Source organism: Colobus angolensis, unplaced genomic scaffold (assembly GCF_000951035.1).
Source record: "Colobus angolensis palliatus isolate OR3802 unplaced genomic scaffold, Cang.pa_1.0 Scaffold400, whole genome shotgun sequence".
NCBI lineage: Eukaryota > Metazoa > Chordata > Mammalia > Primates > Cercopithecidae > Colobus > Colobus angolensis.
Window position 1 is genome coordinate 2,365,355 of NW_012117378.1, and position 14,505 is coordinate 2,379,859.

The 14,505-nt window shown below is 38.1% G+C and overlaps 1 protein-coding gene across 3 annotated transcripts in view; it reads right to left on the bottom strand.

Annotated features, from left to right (window-relative positions):
• INPP4B (inositol polyphosphate-4-phosphatase, type II, 105kDa) overlaps positions 1-14,505 on the bottom strand; it is an 825,859-nt gene that overhangs the window by 89,204 nt on the left and 722,150 nt on the right. The window lies entirely within an intron of this gene.

Here is a 14,505-nt window from a genome sequence, read left to right on the forward strand (position 1 = left end):
ATCACTCACTTCTCACTTCTTAAAATATTTTGATTAAAAAAAAACCCACTAAAGCATTCATAAATAAATAAAGTTCAAACCCATGAAAGATTCTCCATTATCTAAACTTTGCCTGTTTGTCTAATTTCATCTCTCAGAACTTTATTTGCTGTCTTGAGTCTCAGGTGAAGTGAACCACATGTATTTCCTTAAACTTATCCCGTTCTCTCATCTCAATGTCTTTGTAAATCCTATCTTCTCTCCTAGAACACTCTTTTTCTACTTATCTTCCTGACAAATGCTTTATCTCTTCTGCAGACTCAATTCAGGATTTCTCTTCTCCAGGAAGTCTTCCTTCATTTCCCCCTTACTACACTTCCCTGTTCCCTGAAGATTGGATTGAGTTGATTTCCTTTTGTGCCTATAGCTTCTTGTCCTTACTGTTCCAGGACTACTCACACACTACTCACCATTTTCCTCTGCAAGAAAGAGAACTCACTGAGGGCAAGGAATTCATTTTTTTAATCACGGAATCACTAGAACCTAGCACAGTGCCTAGCATATAGTAAATATTCAATAAGTTTTAATTGAATGAGAAAAGTTGCAGTAAATATAACAGAGTTTTAAAGATATAGACAAGTATAAGTCAGTCAAGTTTTCGGTAGTATTTGGGATTCAAATAGCTGTTCTTCAAATGAGGATACAAAACTGAGACCATTTGTGCTATTTGTATGTCTAGATTTCTAACATGCCTCAATCATATAATTATGACTTTGGTATGATAGAGAAACAATTTATGTTCTGTTTCAGTTAATTTGGAGATCAAAGCCCTGGCAAATGTTAACTATCATAAATTCTTGACTGTGTGACATTCCATTAATATATAAATCAATTAATGGATGACAAATACGATTTGATATGAATGAGCACATGCTGCGAAATTAATTATAAAGCAGGAACTGAAATGATATGATCTCCTCATCATAAAAGTGCAAGCATCATTGTGAGTAATGTGAGTGGTAAATAAGTAGTTAAGACCTTGAAAGAGTGACAGAGAACAATAAAAAGAATCATAATCACTATCGTACCATGTCTACTGCCACTTATTTATTTTATGTTGTGGTATAATAGACTAGATAAAATAAACCCAAAGGGTTGAAAAGATAATTAATGGACCCAACATAATTAAAAGATATGCACTTATTAATACTCTATGAAATGTCTATGTGAGGCTATAATGTAAAATACATTAGAATATTAGAAATTATTATTTTAAAAATATTGTAGACATAAGTGCTATTATAAGGATAAAAAACTTAGAGAAAGAGGAATGCAACAGAGCCCTATTAATGCATAATCATTTAATATTAGACAAACTTATAGGCAGCCTAGAATAAAATGTGAACAAGGGTTTGATTAAAACAAGCATTGGTTAACGGTTGATTCTTATGTCATTGTCATGTGTAAAAGGGGAAATGGAGGTACACTGGACTTTTTTTCATAATAAAAGATACATCAATAGATGTCAAGAATCAATATCCTATATTCCTATTTTTTCGTATTTGCATTTTTTTATCTCCTGTTCTCTCTCACTTTCTTATGTAATTGTTGCTCTCAATATGAATAAGTAGACTAATAGACACAGAGAAACACTAGAAAAAACTTCAATAAAATAACCCAGATGCAAATTTTACACAATAGCAGACTGAAAACTGATTTTGTTCTGTGCTTAGCTCTGTAGAGATTTGTTTCTACTAGAGAATTCCCGAACATAAAGTACATCTTCTGTGCAGTAGGTGGCGCTGCTTAATCAGGCTGAAGTAGAACTAGTTTGCACTTGCTGCATTCAAGTAACTGATTTTTACTTTTGTATGCTGTTGTATAGATCCCAAACAGCATGGACTTATTGTTTAAGCATCTTGCATCATATTATCCTGAATCAAGTGGTCAATACTTTATATGATTTTTCTAGTTAGAAAATTAAAAAAAAAAAAAGTGGCCACATTTTTCTTTCTTGCAAGATATTAAGTGACAATTCTAATTAAATATTTGTTTCTGTTAAAAGTATTTAAAAGAGAAAACTTTGTAGGTTTTCTCATTAGCATAAGGATAGTTGCTTTATTCAATTTCGTCTTCACTTATTTAACCAGTTGATTCTTAATTGTAAAGTATAATCAGATGGCCAAAAACACAAAACCAAAACAAGTCTGGTTTCCAGTTCCACAAGAATAGAAGTGGAAACCTGGGAAAATAGGAACACACAACATTCTAAACCTAGGAACACTGTTACATACTTCTGATACTAACGATATTCCAGCATCTCTATTTAGCATAATTATATATACTTTTTTGGCTAAAATTTCAGGAAAATGACAATATAGGAAAGCATTAATTATGAATGAGAAAATTACAAGTTTGTGAGCAAGGTAAAATGTCTTTAAAATAGTAGTAAGCCTTCTGTGGAGGAACATAAGTGAAAAAGTTAAAAATAAATTGTTTTTTCTAGAAAAGAAACAATTTAAATTGAGCAGATAATGGAAAATTGTACTGGAAAATTCCAATTGCCAATGACTCCAGGTTTTCTTCTCTGTTAATATGCAGCCAGTGTAAATCTCAGGTTCTGAAATAAACACCGTGACTATGACAGGCTAAAGCAAGGCCAAAGTCAGTTCATAAATGGCCTTTTTGCTCCAATGAACATCCCAAATCATTCTCACAAAGGAACAGTAAATGCTTTAGTTTTTTGCTTTAAAATACGTTTTGGGGGAAATTAAAGAAAAAACCCAAGCTTCAACTCGTGACAGTTTTCAGATTTGTCACTTGCCTATCACCTTTGTGTCTCTCCACACTTTACAGTTTACATGGTGTTTATTTGGTCCTCCTGATAAAGATGAAGGTAGTATTCATTCATATATATGTGTGTGTGTGTGTGTATATATATATATACACATATATACACGTGTGTGTGCATACACACACACACAATCTTAGTTGAAACTTGAAACTAAACTCAGAAGAGTGGATGTATTTCAAGATTATGTACTTTTATGTACACACACACACATACATATACGCACACACAGTTTTTTATAAACTTAGTGAAGCTGGGGAGCTAAGGGTGCCCCACAATATAGTTAACTGCCCCGCCATCTCTTCCCTGAGCCAACTAGCCTAGCAGGCACTAAGTGTGATTTTATTCCCTGGGCTCTTTTCCATGACAGAGGAAAATACTAAGAGAGTGTTTGAGTGTATCTATAAAAACTTGCTGAGACTCCTTAACCCTGAGACCAACAAGCAGAGTCTTTCCTTTGGAAAACATAAAATGCATGTGGCTTAGCTGAGCTTTTCCTGAGCTTTGTGAAGTGTGTTGGAAGCCATCCAAGCAGAGCCTCTGTTTTCCAGCCCCTCTACTTGCTTCTCCGACATATTCAAGGGAAGCTCACTGAAGGATTCAGAGAACGGCTGCTGGATGCCCCCCTCCCTCCGACCTCCTCCACACACCATCTATTTCCTGTGCAGGATGTTCACGTCCTCTGAGCTCAATGGCTCTTATGTTACTCAGGAGAAAAATAAAAGAGCCAAATATCAACCAGCTGTAGCAGAGCATCACGCTTTCTTTCCAATTTCTGAGCCATTCTCTTCTCAGGTGCTTGGTCTTCTTTGCTTATTTAAAATAATTAACTTCACAAAAGCTTGTAGCTATTGTTATTTTTGTTATCACAACCTTTCAGACACAGAAAAAAAGAAAAGTGAAGAGATTGTACATCCATTAAACTTTATACAAAGAGATAACAGAAGAAATGAGCCAGCTCCTAGGATTCTCTACAGGTAACAAGATAATGAACTGTGAAGACAAGTGATTAGAATGGCCATTAAGGCGGGCAATAAAATTCCCAAGGTCATGAAGCGAACACAGACCAAACTTACAGCCAGTAGGGGTTTTAATCTATGCCTGAACCCCAGGTAGCACAGAAATGGTGATGGGTTCATGGTTGGGGGCTGGGGGTGGGAGAAATCTATTTCCTGCTTATAAAATATTTGTTGACTTTGAAGGACCCATGCCTTACATCAACCCAAATATGGGTACCTATGTGCCTCTCTGAGTGAAGTTCTTGTCTTTCAGGCACAGTTTTGCAGTGTGAACATTCATAATGTGAAGGGATCAACTAATAATAAGGCCTCTTCTTCAGACACTTTCTAAGTAAATTCCTTTGTATGGGTATAATACATGTAACCAACTTTGGTCATAGACCCTCGACACCTGCCCATAGGAGGCCTCTAAATACCTGGACATATCCTAGGGGCACAGGGCATAGAAACTAGGCTAATTCCAGACAATAGAAGAGTAATCAGGAAAAGAAAAGCACCCGTGGAAACTTGACTGCTTCAAATATTTTCTGGGCCACTCAGAAGGTCCTTCTCCAACCAAGCCTTCCTGATCCTCTTCCTATCTTTATAATCTACTGCCTGTCTCTGATACAGGAATTGAGAAATCTATTTTTTGTCTTCTTTTAATAAATGCGAATGTGTCTTTCTTATATCATTGCTCCCCCCTCCTTTTTCACTGACATCATGAGAAATGGACTCATTCATTGGACAAAGACAGTGTCTTCTACGTGAGGTGCCGTGGGTGATACTAATATTTTTAACTCATGTCCCCTCCCTTCAAGGAGCTAAAATCGAGAAGGAAACGTAAGAAGTATGAAGGAATACCTACGGTATAAGGCAATATGATAACAGCTACAAAAGCTGGGATAGTGACCAAACAAGTTTTAGAAGACTGAGAGTTTAGAGGCAAGAGAGTTCATCTCTGGTGAGAAGACTGTGTTCACTCATGGACGTGGCATTTACTGCACACTTAACGGAAGCCACAGGTGGAAAGAGCCCAGGGAAGGCTGCCTGTACTGCAGGTGGTAGACACCCACAGTGAGGCTTTGTAGGAATAGAGACTGAGAGGAGTGTTTGGTTTTGTAGTGGAAATCTAATAAATAGATGCATAAACTGACCAGAGAGAGAAACAGGGGGTACTGGAAGAGAGGAAATAAATGACTGAGATCACTCAGTGATTTGGAGAAGGCAGGAATAAAACAGAAGTAAATGTTAAGCTGAAGCCATGGACTAAAACCAATAGGAGTCTAGGTATAGGCAGTCACCATGCTAGGGATAGGGAGTGGAGGTAGATAGGGGTGGGGATAAGGGATGGTGCAGAGGATATGTGAATAGGGCAAGAGCTAAGAAGCAAGGCCAAATCAGAAACAACGCATATCAGACAGGGTGAATGAAGAAACAAGGTTTATGTTAACCCTGAGAAGAAGGTAGCACATGAATGTACTTTCCCTTGCCTCTATCTCAGGGCAGCCTCAAAGGCCCTAAGGACATTCACATAAAGAACAAACATGTATCTTAAAATGCCATCAGTGTAGTGTCCACTGAACTACGTTCCAAGGTAAATGACTGATCTTAGCAACTTCCACATGTATGAGAAATGACTGTACTGCTCAACCCAAGACAAATGGCTAAGACAAGAACAAAGGCAACCTTTCCTCATGTCAAGGGAACCTTGTTTGTTTAAACCCTGACAGCCTGAGAACACAGTGTCATAAAACTTTCCAGTCTTGCTCTTAGAAAAATAGCAAAGGAAATGCATCAACTGATATCCTGGTTAAACTTCTCATTTCGTAGCACAAAGTTGAAAGCCTTAAGTAAATTCTGCTAAGACAGTTTCCAGGAACCAAATCCTTTAATCAAACAAGCCTTGTATTTGTTGTAGCACAAAAGTTTTAAATTCGGGTTATGTATTGACTGGAGGAGTCACACACCCACATTCACTGTGCTTATTTTGTTGCGTTTTGGCCTTAAACAAACTGTAACCTCAGGACTCTGGCCCTCAAACAGGTTGGGTATTTAAGAACAAGCTGCATAAGTCTTAGGTCTTTGAGCAACCCGAAATCATCAATATGTCTACAATAGTGAGCTCCTATCATTTAAATATTGGCCAGCATCTAAGGTTGAGAAGAGAGGTAGTGGATACTGAGTTGACTGAATCCGTATCAGCGAGCATTCAGAGAAGTGAAGAGGTGCAACATTTTTACTAGGTGAATGTAAGTGAAGTAAACTAGGTGAATATAGAAGTTTCCTAGTAATGTTCAAGACCATGGAATATAGTACATCAGTTTTTTGGAGCATAAGTTTATACAAGTGGAATTTTGCTATATGCATGGAATGTGTAGTTGTACCAGTTTAAAAACAAAATTCTACAAACACAATAGGGCCTCATGTCCATAGATTTAACTTATAAATGCCGAGTAAGCAGTCAAGTAACCAAACAATATAAACAGTACATTTCTTAGGCCATTTCATTCAATAATCACATGCCCTACGGCTGAGCGTGGTGGTTCACGCCTGTAATCCCAGCACTTTGGGAGGCCGAGGCAGGAGGATCACCTGAGGGTGGGAGTTCGAGACCAGCCTGACCAATGTGGAGAAACGCTGTCTCTACTGAAAATACAAAATTAGATGGGCGTGGTGGCTGATGCCTGTAATCCCAGCTACTCAGGAGACTGAGGCAGGAGAATTGCTTGAATCCGGGAGGTGGAGATTGCAGTGAGCCAAGATCGCGCCACTGCACTCCAGCCTGGGCAACAAGAGTGAAACTCTGTCTTAAAAAAAAAAAAAAATTCACGTGCCCTAAAGTCCCTGGATGGGAGCTATCATCTCCCTTTTCCTCTATCTCGGTTTCTCTGTGGGTGTGAACAACACCATATTTATGAGAAAGTTAAAATAATTTTTCAATGTAATTATGAATTCTTAATTTCTGCATATGATTCCATAGTAAGGGCTTTAAGAGATATCTAAGGGATTGATTTTCCTGAAGTTATCATATAGCATCACAAATTTGTGCCTGAAGCAACTCAACATTTTGTTAAAAGGGTCCTAGCAAATATGTTGGTAGAGAATAAGATTGGAGAAGGTGTTTTTTTCTTGGAGAGAACAGAGGAAATGCATCGTAGACTCTAAGAGGGCAGGCTCTGGAGCCAGACCACCAGGGTTAGAACCCAGGCTGTGCACAGGTCACTTCAACTCTCTACTCCTTCATCCATTAATTTTGTAGAATTACTCCTATAATGTTGTAAGAATTAAATGAGTTAATGCAGTCAATATTTAATTTTTTTTACCACATATCAAGTAACCCTTAAATAAGAGCTTCTATGTTAAAACAATTGAAATCAACAAAGTAATTTCTACACGATACTTTGCACTTGCCCTCCTACCAGCATGGGTTCTTTACGCTCTTCCTTCTGTCCTACTTCTGAGGATGAACTGTTGTCTAGCTCAGACCAGCTCCTCTGTTGGTACACCAGACCTCATCTCCTCTCACCTACTTAAGAGTGTCACTCTAGCAATTCTCTCCCTTCCTCCCACATTATCAATATTTCCTTTTATACTGGATCATTCTTGTCAGAAAACAAACATGTTATTATCTCCCCATCTTGAAATAAATATCACTGTTTTGACCCTAATTCCCTTTACAGCTCCTATACTTTATTTCTCCATTTCCTTTCACAGTGAAACTTCTCAAAAGAGTTGTCTATATAGGTTCTCTCTACTTCCTTTACTTTCTCTTTCTTTTAACCCACTCTATTTAATTCCTACCTACTCCCGTAAGGCTACTCTTGTCATCAAAGACATCCATCCTGCTAAATCCAAAGCCATCTCTCAGTCCTTATTTTATTTGACCTATTTTCTAACCCCGGCTTTCAGGATAGCATATTCTTTTTGTATTCCTCCTAGCCTCACTGGCGGTCTCTCGACCAACTGTGTTGCTGGTTCCTTCGCTTATTTCTGACGTATCAACACTGAAATGTCCTCAAGTATAATCTATAGGTTATTTGCCCTTTCTCTGTATACTCAATCCCTGTTGTTATTATTCAGTCTCACGTCTTTAAGTGCCGTCTATATAATAACAATTTCCAAATTAATGTCTTTAGCCTGAATATGTCTCCTGAACTTGATTCTTATATGTAACTGCAAACTTGATATCTCCATGTCAAATTTAACATTTCAAATGTCTTACCCTAAAAATAGGTACAGAATCTCACTACTTTTCATTACCTCCACCTAACATCTTCTTCATGCACGCTCATCATGTCTCACCTCGACAACTGTATTCATGTTCTAACTGCCTATACCTGGTTTTATCCTCTTCATGTATAGTCTAATCTCAACACAACAACCTAGGTGTTAATATCTAAGTCAAATCAGGTTAATCCTCTTGTTCAAAACTCTCTAATTCTCCCCATTTTTCTCAGAGTAAAAGCCAACATTTACACAAAGCCTCTACATGATCCTTCCCCTAAATTACCTGTTTAATGTCATCTTCTACTCTCCTACCATCATTTTCCTTATTTGATCCAACTGGCTTCCTTGTTTCCTGAATATGGTAGGCACATTTATGTTTCAAGGCTACTGTAATAGCTATTTTCTATGACCGATATATCCTTTCCCTAGATAGTCACATGGCTCACTGTCTCACCTCCTGTGTCTTTGCTCAAGCATCAGCTTTTAAATGAGACATACATTGCCTACTCCACTAATCTGTAATCTCTGCCCTACAACATTACATCAAAACCCTTTTACTTTGTTCTATATTTTTTTCTACAGCCTCTGTCACCATTACTATACTATGCAATGCCCCTATTTCTTGTGTTACTTTTTATCGTCTCTTTGCTACTAGAGCATAAACTTCAGGAGAGCAAGTGTTTTATCTTTTCTGTTTATTTTTGTAGTCCTCGAGGTCTAAAATAGTGCCTAGCACATAGTAGATAATTAAAATATGTTGAATGGCTGAAAAAAATAATACCACCTTTAAAAACGTGGCATCTTTTTTATCACCATAAAACTTTGGAACTGGAAGAGACATTAAAACTTTGTAGATTATTTTACCAAAAAAGGATGTTAGATGCAGAGAATATAAGTGACTTGACAAAGGCCACGAAGCCAAATAAGTTCCAAACTGTGGACTTGCCAAGTATCCTGGCTCTGATTCCCATGTTACTCTGTTACTTCATAATTCATTGTACAATTTTTAAGGAAAACAGCATTAGTTTTCTGGTAAGAAGAGACATTTTAAAATGTCATAATGTAAAAATGTTATTGAAATTCTAGGCTTACGATAAAAATGTACTTTATATGGCATATTTTGATTATTTAAGTTTTTAAAAAATTTGTAAGTATACTCTAATTGGGAGGCCAAGGTGAGCGGATCTCCTGAGGTCAGGAGTTCAAGACCAGCCTGACCAACATGGAGAAATACCATCTCTACCGAAAATGCAAAAACTTAGCTGCACATAGTGGCACATGCCTGTAATCCCAGCTACTAGGGAGACTGAGGTGGGAGAATCACTTGAGCCTGGGGGACCGAGGTTGTAGTGAGCCGATATCGCACTATTGCATTCCAGCCTGGGCAACAAGAGCAAAACACTATCTCAAAAAAAAAAAAACTATTGTTTTAGCTGGAGAACTATTAATTTTTCAAATCTTCATTCATTGATTTTTTTCCAATGAAATTCTCAACATTCATATGTAGAAATTTATGAAATGCAAAATATTAATACTTAAGCCCTCTGGTGAAAAAGATTTTTGGTACTTGTATGTTTGTATTTTACAAAGTAAAAGACTTGTTATAACTATAAAACCACTGAAATAATTGTCTAATGTTGAGTATAAATTCTGAGAATATTAATATCTTTGTATAAATGTTGAAGAATATTCACTTAATAATATCAAGAAATACTCAAAAGTGTCAACAGCAATGGTAGATCCTCATTCCACAATATTGGGCCTCTATTATTTGCTATGAATTATGCTAGGTTCTGGAGATTCAAGGACAAATCACAAACACTTCCTTATAGAGCCAAGTCTAATGGGGAAATGACATTTAAGATGGCATGTACAATAAATCAGAGATTCAAAGGTTTCAAACAGCGGCCTATAGACCAGTCTTATATAACCTGCAAATTTTATTTGGAATTTATCATGTTTTAGCAATTTTTAACCTTTAAAGCAAGTGAAGTATTTTACATAAACATTCAGATTTATTTGAAAAATCAGAAGGGATGAAGACTTTAGGTCCATGTTCTCCATGGAAATGACTGGCTGGGGCTGGAGCAGTGACCTCCTTTTGGAGGGACATATACTCTCTACTTTGCTCTGGCTTCTATCCACTTCACTTGATTCGTTCATATTACTTCACATGATGCCTACGGACCTTTGTGCTTGCAAGCCCTGCAGAAAGTGTGACAATATAAATGACAGAATCCAGTAAAAAATAAAAACAGGAGGACCTATTCAAAAAGCAGTAAATGAGATTTTTTCCTTTTTCCCTCAGTGGTGTTGCTCCAGACCTGTCAGGATCTTTTGTTTTGTTTTGTTTCGTTTTAATGTTTGTTTGTTTGAAACAGAGTCTTACTCTGTCGCCCAGGCTGGAGTGCAGAGCTGCAATCTCAGCTCACTGCAAGCTCCGCCTCCCAGGTTCATGCCATTCTCCTGCCTCAGCCTCCGGAGTAGCTGGGACTACAGGCGCCCACCACCACGCCTGGCTAATTTTTTGTATATTTTAGTAGAGACGGGGTTTCACCGTGTTAGACAGGATGGTCTCGATCTCCTGACCTCGTGATCTGCCCACCTCGGCCTCCCAAAGTGCTGGGATTACAGGCGTGAGCCACCGCACCCAGGGGGTGCTTTTTATTTACTCTTTTGTGCCATACTCCCTTGGATGTGGGGCTATGTGAATACAGAGCCTCAAAGACACCCAGCCTCACCCTGGCTCTTCTGCACGGGCACCCAAACATGTTGGTAGGTGGGGGTGGGAAGTGATCATTGGGCTGGCGTGAAGATGAAGGTTGGGCAGGCATTGGAGAAGCCTGCAGAACTACAAGTGAGGCAAGCCTCCAAGGCCTGCACACAGGCTTCATCGCCCTATTGGACTTCACTGATAAAACACCAAAGCAAAGATAAAATTATTTGGAATTTCAGGATGGCAACTCAGAGCATTAATCTCAGAGCACAGGGCTCTGCTGAGTGAGTGGCCATGTGTGACCACATTGGTCTCACATTCACAGCCTTAACCTGGATGACCAGGGAAGGCACCCTGGAGAATGTGAAGTTTGGGAATGAGGAAAGCTTTGAAAGCTCAGGAGTGAAAAGCACCAGGTGAGTTCTCAGAAGAGTTTAATATGACTGGATCATGGAGGATGAGACAGGGTGAGGTGGAAGGAGATGTCAAAGTGCCTTGAAGCTGCAGGTCAGATGGGGATAAAGAAATGTAGGGCCATATAAAAAAGGGAGAAAGTGCCTAGAAGAGGCAGGTGGTGGTAAGGAAATTTATCACCTTGTAAAAGAGGGAGAAAGCTTGGCAAACTAGTGAAGCATAAGATATGACTATCTGAGAAACAGTTCATTAAGATATCAAGGGCAAACCTAAAGGCAGGTAAATCTACATACAAAACTGCTCTTAAAATTTAATCATTCCTTTTTCCAACAGATATTCTGAGGATCTCAGACAGAGATCACTGTGGTCGAATTTGAATCCTTGCTTGAATACCCACTACCTCTGTGAGCTTAGACAAATTACTTAACCTCTTCATCAATGAAATGGGGATAGAACCAGAAACTCCCCTACAGGCTTGTTGTGAAAAGGAAGAGAAGAAAGAATGTAAAAGTTCACCAAAGTACTTGTCACATAAAGGTGAGTATAATAAGTGTCAGCTATTAATGTGATTATTACCCCTCCTTTGATATCTCATTTGGTCTCCAAACTGCATTTGATTTTCATCCCTTGATGTTTCTTACACCTCATCTGAGAGTAATCCTCATCCCTCAAGGCTAACAAAGATTTTGCTCATCTTTTCTTCTTCTTTCTCTTTACATTTCATCCAGTTTAATCTATCTGCTGATGCCTCCCAAATGTTTACTTCCTTTCCTAAGTCTTTTATCTCGTAAGTGATGCCTTTGGAAGATCTCTCACTAGGTATATCCCTTCAAATACAACTTACTCATGCACTAGACTGTAAAGACAGGGCCATGACTGAACATGTTCCTGGATACAGTAACTGGAACGGGGTAAGTACTCAACAAATATGGAATGAATGAAAGAATTTTCCTCTTTTTTTTCCAACCAACACAAATTTAGTGTCTTTCCATGAGGCTTAATGCCTGAACTATTTTATATATAATTGCATTAATTAGTGAGTTGTTCTAGTCTTTAATTATTATTATTATTTTAGAGACAGGGTCTCTCTGTCACCTAGCCTGGAGTGCAATGGCATGATCTTAGCTCACTGCAACCTCTGCCTCCCGGGTTTAAGTGATTCTCCAGCCTCAGCCTCCCGAGTAGTTGAGACTACAGGTGCATGCTACCATGTTCAACTAATTTTTGTATTTTTAGTAGAAATGGGGTTTCACCATGTTGGCTAGGCTGGTCTTGAACTCCTGACCTCAAGAGATCCACCCGCTTCGGCCTCCCAAAGTGCTGGTATTACAGGTGTGAGTCACTGTGCCCGGCACAGTCTTTAATTATTTTAAGTGTATTAGATAGATAGCTAATCTAGGGAACCAAAGACAAAGGATGGGAAAGAGGAGCAGTTCACTACAGCCTTATATGTGTTCCTATTTGAAGGTTGGGGTGCACTTTTAGGATGAAAAATCTTTGGCACCAGCAAGACATTGATAACTGGTGACAAATCACTGGCAAATCTCTAGTAGTTACCAGCAGACAGCTGTGCATTTGTCTGTTTGTTTGCTTGTTTACTTTTTATATACAGATGGGCTCTCACTATGCTGCCCAGGTTGGTCTCAAATTCTTGGCTTCCAGTGATCCACCCACCTGGCTTTCCAAAGTGCTTAGATTATAAGTGTGAGCCACAGCGACCGGCCCAGACGATTGTGTTAACTGAAGGCAGACAGAGATAAAGTAAAATATAAGATCCCAGGAGGAAATGTGGAATGTGCCTTACAAGTTAAAAAGAAACTTTCAAGCCAAAAAGGACATGAGTACCACGAAACTAGAAACAAATTCTAAGCAATGATATGTGGACTAATTCGATGATCTGCGTGGATGTTTACCACCTTTGAAAGAAACAGCGATGACTCGAAGCCCATACGGGCTCATTAAGGAAAATTATTTCAAAGGAACTTTATCTTTGACAGTATTTACAGCTGGATAGATTAGGAAAAATAATTCAATGGCATAGGATATTTGGCCTTTTAGAGGGCATTTCATGATATACTTGTGAAAGATGGAGAAATATACGCCATGCAATGATATGAATGGGTGAATATAGAGCTGGTTGAACACACATCCCCAAAGGGTAGTGATTAACCAGCATATTTGAATGCATACTGTTCTTTTTAGTGATGTGTCTTAAGAATCTTTATTTAGATCTGTTTTCTAATCACTTTTACCTGTTACTTCTAGGAATGGACAGAAAATGCATATAAAATGTGAATTAAATAATCCTGAGTAGGTCAGTAGATATGAAGGACGAAAGAAACAGGTATTTATTAGAGTGTACTCAAAGGCATTTTATACTAGTCACTCATGGGTTTAGACATCCATCTCTTCAGTAGAATCGGGATAGACTGTTTTAATCTTCTCACGCCCCCAATATTTCATAATGTCTAGTATATAGTGCTGCTTAAATGTTGCTTGAATCTTTAGAAGCCTGAAGGGTAGGTCAAATTTAGCAACATTTATGGATATCAATACAATTAGTGGTAAAATGTGGGTGTTGACACAGTGAATGTTAGCTTAGATATCATTAATATTAGAATAGTACCCAAAAGTATGGAGGTGGTCCTCCTGGGTTACTCTGCAGCTATTAAACCATATTTGTATCACTGTGCCTAATTCTGCAGACTGCTGAGACAAACTAGAAGATGTTCAGAGAAATGCAAACTATTGGTTATCCTTGAAGCTATTCCTTTGAAGAATGACTGAAAAGGTGACCATTCAAAGGGACATGAGGGTTGCTTTCAGATACACCTTAGGCTTAATGTAAAGAAAGAAAAGTAAATTTGCTTTTATTGCACAAGATATCTGAGCCAGTGGGTAAAATGAAAGAAAACATATTAGGATCTAGGTCTGGAGTATGCTGCTCTAGAAAATAAAAAGAGTTTTCTACGGCTAAAGATGTGCCTCAAAGGCTAGTTGAAAATTGGCAGATATATTGTAGATAAGCTTCTTAACATATTTTAGGAGGTTTAATTACATAATCTTTAAGACGACATGAAAATCTAAGATTCTAATTTTCGCTGATTTTACCTTTGAGTAAGCAGTTTGTGAAACTGAACGCATGTAGTGCTACACAGACGACAGATGATTAGAAAGGTGTTTGTACAAATAAAAGGACAATCTTTGTTCATTAGGAAACCACATAAATATACATAAGCTGTAGAACCTTGGAATAGTTATTCTATTATTTCTGTTCAGAACAGCACAAAAAGTTTTACATCTCTCAGCACTAGCTG